The 14239-nt window shown below is 46.9% G+C and overlaps 1 protein-coding gene across 1 annotated transcript in view; it reads right to left on the reverse strand.

Moving 5' to 3' along the window:
• The window catches only part of PIK3C2A (phosphatidylinositol-4-phosphate 3-kinase catalytic subunit type 2 alpha), a 564057-nt gene extending 550233 nt beyond the window's left edge, over positions 1-13824 (reverse strand). The window contains 1 exon segment of the mRNA XM_030201063.1: positions 13728-13824. The gene's annotated coding sequence lies outside the window, so the exon portion shown is untranslated.
• Positions 13825-14239: the final 415 nt, after the last annotated feature.

Raw genomic sequence — 14239 nt, forward strand, 5'->3', positions numbered from 1 at the left:
AACGATAGCTAGTAATTTCATTTGGTTTTTTTCTTGGTGTCTTTTGGTATTGAGGTGAGTAGGATATTGCCATTTTCCTTAGGGAAGAGACCTTGCTGTAGCATGTAATTTAGGTGGGATGTGAGGTCTACTATGAAGCGGTCAGGGGTGGATTTCATTAGGTAGTTGGGGCAGGTATCTAGTTTACAGTGAGTGTTGGAGAACCTACTAATCGCCTGGGTAACTGTTTCGACGGTAAAGAGGGCGAAGTTTAACCAGGTCCGATCTGCCGGGTATTCTCCAGTGGTTGGATCCAATTCATTAAGGAAGTTTTCAATGTCGGTGTTGTTCTGAGGTAGCGTGCTGCGTAGGTTTACAATTTTTTCATTGAAGTACTTCGCAAGTTTATCTGCAGATGGGATGTCTGTATTTGTGGTAGTGACCAAGTTGGTGTGTAGGAGTTGGTTCACGAGTTGGTATAATTTCTTCATGTCTTTGTAATCTGTCCCTATTTTGGTTTTATAGTATGATCTTTTGGCCTGTCTTATTGCGTATTTGTATACAAACACACTGCATATCACCAAGCTCAATATAATACCATATCGTAGCTTTCTTTGGGGTCTTTTTACTTTTTACCAACACGTGCTTACTGCAGGTTAAAATCCCATTAGTGAGGAGGAAGTGACGTCATCCCCTGAAATGGCTGCCTGAGCCATGAGCTCCGATCAGCCCCTCGCAATCAGGACACCCACAGAGACGCAATCGCATAAAAATAACTTCTAAACGCATGAAAGCAACATCCAAAGTCAGGGGTAAGCGATCCATGTCGAATTCGAAAGCCAATTCGATCGACTTACAAGCCTTCGCATACACGGGCCCAGCCGCGAGCATGAGCGCACCAGCCCCCGAGTTACGCCCGCCCAGCCCTCAAGAAGGGAGTCCCCCGCTACTCTCCCCGCCGCTATTCGCCACGGGAGAGGGACATAATCCAGAGGAAACTCGCATGCAAGAGACCGCGGGTGGTTGCAAGAAATAAAAACAGAAATTATTACCGCAGTGCGAGCAGACATCGTGGCGATGGGGGCGGAGCTCCGAGGAGAAATAGGCGCGCTGGGCATCAGAGTAGCGGAGACAGAAGATCGTATAGATGAACAAACTGAATTAATCCAGGCTCTAGATTCCCAGATGCGGGAGACCAAGCAGGAAACCCAACAGATTTGGGACAAGGTAGAGGATCTCGAGAACCGGAGTCGGCGCTGTAACGTGAGGTTCCGCGGTCTCCCAGACACGTCGCAATATGTCAATTGTGAAACGACAGTACAAAGAATTGCAAGTGCCCTATTAAAGGAGTTACAGATAACTAAAGATCCAGCAACAATTCAACTTGTGCGGGCACATAGAGCCTTAGGTAACACCACAACTAACCATCCAAAAGATATTATTGCCTGCTTCAGTGACTTTAAGCTTAAGGAGCAGATCATGCAGGCCTCGTGATCAGCGCCTGGATTTCAATGGGACTCCTACCATATTGAATGTTACTAGGATTTAGCTGCAGCTACACTGAAAAGAAGAGCAGAGCTTAGGCCCTTCACTAAATTCCTGACAGACAAAGGCATCAAATATCGCTGGGGCCATCCATTTGTACTGCGATTTTACAAAGAAGGGAGGCAGTACCAAGTGCGAAGCATAGCAGAAGCAGCTGATATATTCCTAGAAGAAGGACCGCATGGGGAAACCAATGCATTAAAGAAACATTCGTCCACGATCGGCGATAGACCATGCTGGCAAAGAGTCACCGCAGGAAAAGGTAGATTACAACGCCAGCAATCCGACACGCAACTAACGAAATTAGATGCTAGAGCTAAGAAATAAACAGAGCCTGTGTTCGTGGCACCGGCCTTTAGATGTAGACTGCAATTTGGTGACTATATAACTGAATTTTATAGAGTTGATATTGTTAAGAGTGCGATACTTAATGTTAGAAGGAGATACCTATATGCTATGTAATTAGTAATATACCAGTTTATGATGTGGGGACCAGTTATTAAAAGTTAATATTGGGGGGTGGGTCACTATCCTTCTTGACATCCTTATGTGTTTGGTACGGGGATGTCTCCAGGTGGGGAGGGAGGGCAAGAGGGTTACTAGTTGGGGGGTACTTGCTCTGATTTAACACCACGTGAAGGGGGAAGCAAAGGAACCACAAGAGGGGGCAAACTGGAGGACTAGGCAAGAAATAATGTTAAGAGGGACAATCTCAAAGATTGGATGAGTACTGTTAAATGTATGACCCTTAATGTAAAGGGCCTTAACTCCCCAGGAAAACGCCAACTCATGTTTAAAGACGCACAACGCCTAAAAGCAGACATAACATTTGTTCAAGAGACCCACTTACTCCAGTCAGTTGAGCGGTTCTGCCAAAATACAAAATTGCAACAGGTGTTTTGTGCATCCAACTTACTAGAAAAGAAAAAGAACGGTGTTATGATCATGCTATCCCAGAAATATCCCTGACGGCTCCAGCGAGTGGTAAGGGACAAAAGGGGCAGATATTTGTTGATGACAGTAAAAGCAGAGGGGGAAACACTCACACTCCTGAACATATACGCGCCTAATGACCAACAGGGTGCATTCTATTTGGAATTATCAGCTCTCCTCTCCCAGCACATAGCAGGCACTCTACAAATGGGTGGGGATTTCAATTTGACGCTGCACCCAATACTAGATAATACCACACAGGGGGTTCAATACTCGCAATCCACTCGGTCCCAACTACATAAATTCATGAGGCAATGGCACTTAATAGATATCTAGAGGCATAGGAATCCCCAGACTAGAGGCTACACATTTTACTCGGCAGTTCATAATTCACACTCTCGCATAGATTTCTGGATGGGCCCACCAACCTTAATGACAGACATTGTAGATGTCCAGATAAACCCGAGGACGTGGTCGGATCACACACCAATGGTGCTAGAGCTGAAATTGAGGGTTCAGAGCCCAGAGGCACTGCAATGGCGCTTCAATGATAAATTGCTAGCAGATTCGGTCATAGCTGCCAGCCTAGAAGCGGACATTAAAGACTATATTGCTCTCAACGATAATGGAGAAGTGACCTCGGGAATCCTCTGGGAAGGATGCAAGGCAGTGATAAGGGGGAAAGTAATACCTCTATAGGTACATCTTGCACAACAGATGCGAGCGAGGGCCATGCAAATACACACAGAGCTAACAGCCCTCAATACACAGGCTACCCCGTCAAAGAGATGGGAAAATTAGGTTCTTACCATGTTAATTTTCTTTCCTTTAGTAATAGCAGATGGGAAAATTAGGTTCTTACCTTGGTAATTTTCTTTCCTTTAGTCATAGCAGATGAAGCCATTACGTATGGGTTGTGTCCATCAACCAGCAGGGGGAGATAGAGAGCACTCAATTTTTTTCACAGTGCCTCATGGCCAGCTAGCTCCACTGCCTCTTCAGTATTTGAAGCTTCCAAAGCAGTATGGCAAACCGCAATGGGAATAACATGAACTTTCCTCACAGCGAACAATGGCCCCTTAACAAGGGCATGAACTCAAAAGGAGGGAATAAACACATCCTCCTGGAAGGAATAAACTCGTCCTCCTTATTGTATAACTGGAGGGGATACATGCAACCTCCTGGAGGGAATAAACTCATCCTCCAAAACATAAACTGGAGGGAATGGACTCATCCTCCTACTTTCTCCCAAGGAAGGAACTTCAGGAAACAAGAACAGAACCTGAAACAGATTCACAGCATACAATCATACAGGAAGGGCTCATGGCTTCATCTGCTATGACTAAAGGAAAGAAAATTACCAAGGTAAGAACCTAATTTTCCCTTCCTTGTCATCAAGCAGATGAAGCCATTACGTATGGGATGTAACAAAGCAATCCCTATATAGGGTGGGAACAGGTCACACCATGCGCTAGCACTTGTGCTCCAAAACGCGCAAGCCTCCTAGCAGCCACATCCAGCCTGTAATGTCGGGCAAAAGAGAGCTTAGAAGCCCATGTTGCTGCACTGCATATCTCTTGAAGAGAGAGTGCTCCAGTTTCAGCCCAAGAGGAAGAAATCGCTCTGGTAGAATGCACCTTAAAGGCTACAGGCGGAGACCGGCCGGCAAGCAGATAAGCTGAAAAGATAGTTTCTTTGAGCCAGCGGGCAATAGTGGCTTTAGACGATGGAGACCCTCTGCGAGGACCTGATAGCAAAACAAACAGATGATCATAGATCCTGAAAGAGATAGTAACTCGCAGATACTGCAGCAGAGTCCTGCGCACATCCAACAGGTGCAACTGCCCAAAAGATTCTGGAAACTCCTCCTTATCAAAGGAGGGCAAGAAAATAGGCTGGTTTAGGTGAAACGCTGAAACCACCTTAGGCATGAAGGAAGGCACGGTCCGAACAGTGACCCCGGACTCTGAGAATTGCAGAAATGGGTCTCTACAGGACAGCGCCTGGAGCTCTGACACCCGTCTCGCCGAAGTAATCGCCACAAGAAAAACGGCCTTTAGTGTCAAATCTTTCTCCGATGCTCGCCGAAGCGGCTCAAAAGGAGAAGCCTGCAGGGCCTTCAAAACTAGCCCCAGGTTCCAAGCTGGACAGGGTGCTCGCACGGAAGGCCGGAGCCGAAGCACCCCACTAAGAAACCGTGCCACATCTGGATGAGCAGCTAAAGACACGCCTTCAACCTTACCACGAAGGGAGGCCAACGCTGCCACTTGCACCCGCAGGGAATTATAGGCCAAGCCTATTTGTACACCATCCTGCAAAAAGTCCAGAATCGGCGAGACAGGAGCCCGCATGGGTGTGATCGCTTTTGAAGCACACCAAGACTCAAACTGGCGCCAAATCCTGGCATAAGCCACGGAAGTGGAACACTTGCGGGCCTGCAGGAGAGTGGAAATGACTGTTTGAATAGCCTTTGTCCCTCAATTGTGCCCTCTCAATCGCCATGCCATAAGACCAAAGCGGCAGGCGTCCTCCATGGCTACCGGGCCCTGTGACAACAGGTTCGGTACCAGAGGTAAAGGAAGGGGAGCCTCCACTAGCATCTATCGGAGGTCCGCATACCAAGGCCTCCTGGGCCAATCCGGGGCAATGAGGACCACTTCTCCTGGGTTCAGCCGAATCTGCAGAAGCACGCGCCCTATCAAGGGCCACGGAGGGAACACATATAGTAGGCCCGGAGGCCAGGGCTGAGTCAAGGCATCCAACCCTGCCGAGCGAGGATCTCTCCGTCTGCTGAAGAAGCACGGGACTTTGGCATTTGAACTTGTCGCCATAAGATCCATCACGGACTTGCCCCATTTGGCACATATCTGCAGGAATACTTCGTCTGCTAGTTCCCACTCTGCTAGATCGATCTGATGCCTGCTTAGACAATCAGCTTGCACGTTGCTCTGATCTGCAATGTGAGCTGCCGACAGAAACTGAAGATGCAGGTCGGCCCAGTGGCAAATCTGTTCGGCCTGCACGGCCAGTGCTCTGCACTGAGTGCCGCCTTGTCGATTTATGTAGGCCACTGCTGTCGTGTTGTCCGACATCACTCGGACAGCCAATCCTTCCAGGGTCACTTGAAAGGCCAGAAGCGCCTGAAACACCGCTTTCAACTCCAGGCGGTTGATGGACCACTCCGACTCCTCGGGTGTCCATAGACCCTGGGCATGCTTCCCCTTGCAATGTGCGCCGCAGCCCTTCAGGCTGGCATCTGTCACTACTAGACACCAATCGGGGAGTGCCAGAGGCATTCCTCGCCGCAGCATGCTGTCTGAGAACCACCACTCCATGCTGAGTCGGGTCGCAGGGAGCCAAGAAAGTCTGCATTGATAATCCTGAGAAACTGGAGACCATCTTTGAAGTAGGGAATACTGTAGAGGTGTCAGGTGCGCTCTCGCCCAGGGCACCACTTCCAATGTGGCTGTCATCGATCCCAGCAGCTGGACAATGTCCCAAGCTCGCGGGCGGGGCATCCTCAGAAGCAGACGGACCTGATTCTGAAGCTTGCACCGCCTTAGCTCGGGTAGGTATACATAGCCCGAGTCTGTGTCAAACTTGGCCCCCAAATATTCTAGAGTTTGCGAGGGGGTCAGGTGACTTTTGGCCATATTGATGACCCAGAGTAGAGATTGAAATACTGAGACCACTCTGGCTGTAGCTTGATAGCTCTCTGTTACAGAGTCTGCTCTGATGAGCCAGTCGTCTAGGTACGGGTGATCCCTGATACCTTCTCGCCTGAGCAAAGCAGCTACTACCACCATTACCTTCAAAAAGGTTCGGGGAGCTGTGGCGAGGCCAAAAGGCAAGGCCCGGAACTGGAAATGTTTTCCCAACACCGCAAACCTCAGAAACGTCTGGTGCGGGGGCCAAATTGGTATGTGCAAGTAAGCTTCTTTCAGGTCTAGAGACGTGAGAAACTCTCCTGGCTGTACCGCAGCAATGACGGAGCGCAGGGTTTCCATGTGGAAATGCCGCACTCTCAGGGACTTGTTTAATTCTTTTAAGTCCAAAATAGGGCGAAAAGACCCACCTTTTCGCGGCACCACAAAGTAGATGGATTATCGGCCGTAGCCGTGTTCGGCGGGAGGTACCGGGGACATGGCCCCTAACTGAATCAGACCTTGCAAAGTCTCCTCTACCGCCGCCTGTTTGGTGGCAGAACCGCATCAGACAAGGCCGACTCCAGCCGCGGAGCCACATCTGAGAAGGGCTCTGCTCCATCTCCGGGCTGTTCCACTGCCTGTTGCAACCACGCCAGGCAGGCTCTAGCAGCATAACAACTGCATGCAGACGCCCGAACAGTAAGACCTGCAATTTCAAAGGACCGTTTAAGTGCTGCTTCCAGCCTATGGTCTTGTATATCCTTCAGGGCAACTCCTCCTTCCACAGGGAGGGTAGTTCTCTTTGTCATCGCAGTGACTAGGGCATCTACTTTAGGCATTGCAAAGCGAGCCAAATGCTCCTCACGCAGAGGGTATAATTGCCCCATAGCCCTGGAAACTTTCAAAGGTCCCTCGGGGTCAGCCCACTGAGCGGAAATAAGCTCTTGGATGGAGTCATGCAAAGGAAAGGCTCGAGCAGGCTTTTTGGTACTAGCCATCCTAGGATTCACAGAGGAGGCCGTGCCACTGTCAGGCTCTTCAAAGGACCTGTAGGACATCTGAAATAAGTGCTGGCAGCTCATCACGGTGGAAAATCCTCACTGCGGAGCGATCATCCAGATCCTCTGGTAATTCTGCACCTGACTCTGGCTCCTCAGACTACGAAGGCCTGCCAGAACTCTCCGAATCCTCACAGCCCGACCACGGGGGGGGGGGGGGGGGGGGGGGGGGGAGGTGGTGCACCACAATCTGAAGGGGAATTAGCCCTTCTACGCTTTTCTTTATGCCAATTATCAGGGAAAATAGCCTCAGCGGGCAGTCCCAGGCCAGAATCCACCGGGGGGGACAATAGAAGGGGCCTCAGACGACCCTTGAGGGAGAGCTCTTTTCAGCATGTATGCTTTATGCAATAACAACACAAAATCAGGGGAGAAAAACTCGCCCTGGGCACCCAGATCCCGTCCGGGGCTTGCCACTCCCTGAATAGCCTCAATTCGAGGTCCCACTCCCCGGGCTCAGGGCTCTCTGTCTCTACGGAGGCCGCGCCATGCGGAGAATTCAAAATGGCGTCCGCTGCCAGCCCTGAGCGGGAAGAATCATCGCTCGCCATGCTCAGGCCGGCTCTTACGCCTGTACAGCATGATTTACAGAGCCCCGCTGCTGATTTGCGCTTGCCACAACGGGAACAGCGCTTTACATTCTCTGCAGCCATCGCCAAAAACGGCGGGAAAATTCAAAATGGCGGTTTCGCGCCAAAAACACCCCGATCGCGGGCCCACCCCGGAGGAGTTAGAAAACACTTTTACCTCACCGGACCGAGTATCACAGCTCCGGTCCCATAGAAGAATCAAAGGAAAACCTCTGTTCCATTTTTTTTTTTTTAACGCTGTGAGGAAAGCAGAGGTAATAAGAACTCCGGAGGCTCAGATGAGTGGGAAAGGCAGGGAAAGGCGAACCAATGTGCTTGCATCCACTGAGTGGGAAAGGACAGGGAAAAGCAAGCTAATATGTCCACATCCACGGGGGCATGGGTAAGGCAGGGAAAGGGCTAACCTATGTGCCTTCAAAGTGAAGCTTATATAGCCTCTAACAGCCCGGCTAACAACTGGCAAGCCAGGAGCCACCCCCAGGCAGATTTTTGATGGAGCTCAAAGAAGCTGCAGCCACCCTGCTTGGGGAGATAGAGAATACTGAAGAGGCAGTGGAGCTGGCTGGCCATGAGGCACTGTGAAAAGTTGAGTGCTCTCTATCTCCCCCTGCTGGTTGATGGACACAACCCATACGTAATGGCTTCATCTGCTTGTTGACAAGGAAAAAGGTGATACACAAGATGGATTAACTATACCAAATGTCCAAAATGACAACTTTACGATTGGAACATGTAACAAAATTTAATTTGAAATGGGAACGCTATCGATCCTGGAGATTACAAAATGGGATAGACTTGGATGCACCTAAATTGATTATCCCAAGACTATGAATGCAATAACACAGACTTCACACCATGAGGCTCCACTAGTAACAAGGGGGGAGGGAGGTTTGTTACAAGGGAAAGGGGGGAGGGGAATACGCTGTTTTCTGTTTTTGATGTTCAAGCGTTCTGTACATGATACATTACTGTTACGAGGATGTTGTCAATATGCTATTGTTTAAAAACTTTAATAAATACAATTTTTTTAAAAAATCCCATTAGTGCTGGGGGCGGAGAGTAGGCATGCCCAGCGCTAATTGGTTAGCACAGCTACATCTCTGAGCGCTGATTAGCAAGTGGTTAGCACAGGAGTCCTTCCTGCCTAGAAAACAGGTGACAGTAAGGGCTCCCACGCTAATGGCCACATGCTAACTGGGAAATTAGCATGTGACCATTTTACAGCCACGCTAAAAGTAGCATCAGAGTGTGGGAAACTCACATGCTAGTCATAGTGGACACTTATTACTGCAGCTCAGTAAAAGGGCTAGAGTTCTATGACTTTGAATAAATCTTTTAGATTTTCCTGTATGCTTTTGTGTTATGTTTTACATATGAACAGCACTTCCATAATTAGCATTACTGTCGACTTTAAGTTATGATTGCGTTATTCATCTGGGTTCTCACTGCTTACAGTGCTTGTTACATGTCTAAATCGAACTGTCTTCAACCTTGTGCAATGGAGCAACAGGTCTCACTTTTTGGTTTGTTTGTTTTTTGCCCCAATGCCTTTAAACCTCATAGGCAGGCTCTTCTGATTTAGTGTGACATCTGGAATGCCATACACAGTTTTATGATTCGAGTTTGAATGGAGAAATAGCCTAGATCAATCATGGGCTAAAAAACCAGGGAAGCTTGGTTCAAATCCCACTGCTGTTCCTTGCAATATTGGGCAAGTCACTTAGCGCACCTTAGTAAAAAGACCCCTAACAATTAGTACTTGCTAAATGCCACACAGGCCCATTGTATACCTATGGGATACAAGGCACTTAGCGCATCTTAGTAAAAGGATCCCTTAATCCTCCATTCCCTCAGAAACAAACAGATTGTAAGCCCTCCAGGGACAGGAAAATAACTTCTTTATCTGAACGCAACTCATCTTGAACTCATCCCCTGAGAGGTTTGAACAAAGCCCATTCACACAATTATCAACGCACGAGAATGTAAGGAATTTATGCAATCTCAAATGGCCACAAATGCAAGCAACCCACGTCAAAGGGCACACACTTGATCTTATCTCACACAAACTCTCAACAGACCAGAACCTAACAATAACAAATATGAAATGGGAAGAGACACCCTGGACCAACCACTACAAACTACTCTTATCCCTACATTGGCGGAAGAAGGGTATACAACGAATACTAGAACACATGTCCTACAGCACAAGAGGTCAAGTAGACACGAAAACATTCTGGCAACTAATATACAATAACGAATGGGCAACACAAACAGACTCCATATACTACCTCATAGAATGGGACAAAAGATGCAAAAGCATACTAGATGAAATTGCGCCCTTACGAACAAGAACCCCACCCACGCAAGAATAACTCGACACCATGGTTCAACAATTAACTGAAAAAGTTAAAAACACAAACCAGGAAACTCGAACAAGCATGGAATAAAACAAAAGATGAACATACACTCAATACATGGAAACAAATACAAAGAAAATACAAATCTACTATAATAAAACTCAACCTCAATGTTCTGAGGACACTGACGTCAGTGAAGCCAAGCCCTGACTTCCTTCAAAAAGGTCCGAAGGTTCGTGGTGGTGAAGCCACCAAAATCGCTCCGGGCCCCGCCCTCGAAGGCGGAGCAATGGCAGAAAAACGAAAGGGGTTGGCAGGGAGGGAGGCAGGGAAGCGGGGGGGGGATCGCTCCGGGCCCCGCCCTCACGTCAAACGTCATGAAGTTGGGGGCGAAGAAATGGCAGAACGACGAAGGGGTTGGCCAGGGAGGGGGTGGCGACGAAAACCTTGCTACCGCCCGTTTCATTTGCTCTGAAATGGGCCTCTTTTACTAGTAAACAATAAGACAGGCCAAAAGATCATACTATAAAACCAAAATAGGGACAGATTACAAAGACAGGAAGAAATTATACCAACTCGTGAACAATCTCCTAGATATCAACTTGGTCACTACCATGAATACAGACATCTCATCTGCAGATAAACTTGCAAAGTACTTCAATGAAAAAATTTTAAACCTACACAACACGCTACCTCAGAACAACACCGACATTGAAAACTTCCTTAATGAATTGAACCCAACCACTGGAGAATACCCGGCAGATCGGACCTGGTTAGACTTCGCCCTCCTTACCGTTGAAACAGTTACCCAGGCGATTAGTAGGTTTTCCAACACTCACTGTAAACTAGATACCTGTCCCAGCTACCTAATGAAATCCGCCCCTGACCGCTTCATAGAAGACCTCACATCCTCACCTAAATTGCATGCTTCAGCAAGGCCTCTTCCCTAAGGAAAATGGCAGTATCGTACTCGCCCCAATACCAAAAGATACCAAGAAAAAACAAACAAAATCACTAACTATCGTCCAGTAGCATCTACCCGTTGGTGGTCAAACTGATGGAAAGCATGGTAAGCAAACAACTTACAGATTACATAAACAAATTCTCAATATTGCATGAAATCACAGTCAGGCTTTCGCCCCCTCCACAGCACGGAAACAGTATTACTCACTCTTCTAGCCAAATTCAAGCAGGAAATAGCAACAGGTAAAAACATCCTTCTCCAATTCGACGTCTAGTGCATTCAACATGGTAAACCATAATATATTAATAAGAGTACTAGATAAGTTCGGGATCGGTGGAAACATACTTAACCGGATCAAGGGCTTCCTAACCACAAGAACATATCAAGTAAAATCAAGTTCAAACATATCAACACAGTGGAAAGCAGACTGTGGAGTACCGCAAGGATCACTGCTATCACCGATCCTATTCAACTTAATGATGACCCCCACTTGCCAAGTCCTTAACCAACCATGGCCTTAACCCTTTCATATATGCAGACGATATCATCATATACATTCCTTACAAAACCAAACTGACAGAAATCACCAATGAAATCAAGCTCGGCCTGATCATCATGGATTCATGGGCAAATGCATTTCAACTAAAACTCAATAAAGAAAAAACACACTTTCTCATCCTCTCATCCCAACGCAGCGCAGACATCCCCACAACTATCAACATTCCAGAGCACACCCTTCCTGTCTCAGACAGCTTGAAAATCCTCAGCGTTACAATAGACCATAACTTAACACTTGAGAGCCAAGAAACAAAGACAATGTTCCACTCAATGTGGAAACTCAAACACGTGAAGCAATTCTTCCCAAGGGAAACATTTCGAAAGCTGATACAATCAATGGTACTAAGCCACTTAGGTTACTGCAATGGAATTTATGTGGGATGTAAAGAACAAACCTTAAAGAAACTTCAGACCGCTCAAAACACTGCAGCTAAGCCTATGTTTAGTAAAACGCAATTTGAAATCGCAAAACCCCTCCACGAAAAACTACACTGGCTCCCAATCAAAGAACGCATCGCCTTCAAAATCTGCACTCTGGTTCACAAAATCATCTACGGAGAAGCCCCGAGTTACATGACAGACTTGATCGACTTACCAATTAGAAATACATCCGAATCAACACGACCTTATCTAAATCTGCACTACCCAAGCTGCAAACGACTTAAATACAAAACAACTTAAGCATCTAGTTTTTCTACATAGTAACATAGTAGATGACGGCAGAAAAAGACCTGCACAGTCCATCTAGTCTGCCCAACAATTTAAACTCTTATGTGCTACTTTATGTGTATACCTGACCTTGATTTGTTTCTGCCATTTTCGAGGCACAGACCGTAGAAGTCTGCCCAGAATAAGGCCCACCTCCCAACCACCAGCCCCGCCTCCCCCCACCGGCTCTGCCACCCAATCTCGGCTAAGGTTCTGAGGATCCATTCCATCCAAACAGGATTCCTTTATGTTTATCCCACGCATTTTTGAATTTCATTACCATTTTCATCTCCACCACCTCCCGTGAGAGGGCATTCCAAGTATCCACCACTCTCTCCATGAAAAAATAATTCCTGACATTTTTCTTGAGTCTGCCCCCCTTCAATCTCATTTCATGTCCTCTCGTACATAAGCACATAACTATGGAACGCATTACTTGTGACCTGAATTGACTACTGTTGGAAATAGGATACTGGGTTACATGGACTATTGGTCTGACCCAGTATGGCTATTCTTATGTACTGCTCCAACCATAATACAGAATACCATCAAATAGATGCGATAGCCATTACTTCTGGAAAATTAGTATCCAGTCACTTGCTCAAAGAAAAATCAGTTACTATGGAAAATTATTTTTATTAATAAAAAAATATTTTACAAACCCTCTAAATGCATATTACATAATGCTAGAGACAGATTACCTAGCAATCCGTGGAAGGGTAAAAAAAAAAACCTGTTAGCCTAGCCTGCTTAATTTTTGTGTATTTTTATGTTTAGCATATAGTACAATCCTCACTGGACAAATGTTTTTGGGATTTGCAGACTTTAGTTTGTGATAAGTGTTAACACTAAACCAAAACACTACTTAAAAAAAAAAAAAAAAAAAAGGAAAAGGTTGTGGTAATGTTATCACAAAAAGCACATTACAAAAAGCTTTGAGACTGGATTTCAGTGAGCCTACGACCATCACGTACAGTCCTGAAGCTTTTGTACGTCTCATTTTCCTTCCGATTTTAACTCAGCTCCCTCAGTTCAAAGTACAAACCTAATGTAGAAGCAGTTGCCTTCCTCGGACTCTCATGCCCTGAAAACTGCATGGAGCAAAAATACTGACGAAAAGGAAAAACCCGTCCCCAACATCAACGGCCACTCTCCGGCTTACCAAGTCACACATACTGGCTGCCCTCAGACACACCGAACACCATTCTTATAATCAACCCCACCCCCGCACCGCCCGGCAGTTACCCCATCTCTTTCACTCTCCTGGTCCCGTATCTCTCCTAGCGTCCGCGATAGGCATCTATCCCTCCTCTCCCCTTCTTCCCCTCCTCTCCCCTTCTTCCACCCGCAGTTCAGCATCTCCCACATTCTCAACCCCTCCATCCTACCTGCAAATTCGTCTTTAAGCTCTTGGATAGCAGCAGCAACTCACACTGGTCACCTCGCCTGCAGCAGACGCGAAACCTTTCCCTGCAGGCTACCGCCGTGTCGTCCTTCCCGTTCCCAGCCGGAAACAGGAAGTTGCATCAGAGGGGGTGAAATCAACCCGGCAGAGAAACGAAAGAAAGAAGTTCTATCAGAGGGGGCGGCAACGGAATGGTTGGTTGTTGTTTGTTTGCACTGGTAGCGTCTGTGAAGGGCTGCTTTTTATTATTATTTTGGTGCGATCCTTGTATGCGAGAAACTTCATTATGGTTTAGGCTTCTTATTTTATGTCTCTGGCTGCAGTGCTAGTTGTTACATCGCTTAGCACTTTTTATTTGGTTTAGTGTATCTGTACATATTTACTTCCAAATGTATCCTGTACCTCTTTTTGCCTGACTTAAGTTTTACATTTATCTATGTCCACATTCACAACACCATTCTCTACCATACATTTTTGGTACATTTCCTTCCTGGG

The sequence above is a fragment of the Microcaecilia unicolor genome, chromosome 4 (genome assembly GCF_901765095.1).
Source record: "Microcaecilia unicolor chromosome 4, aMicUni1.1, whole genome shotgun sequence".
NCBI classification, from domain to species: domain Eukaryota; kingdom Metazoa; phylum Chordata; class Amphibia; order Gymnophiona; family Siphonopidae; genus Microcaecilia; species Microcaecilia unicolor.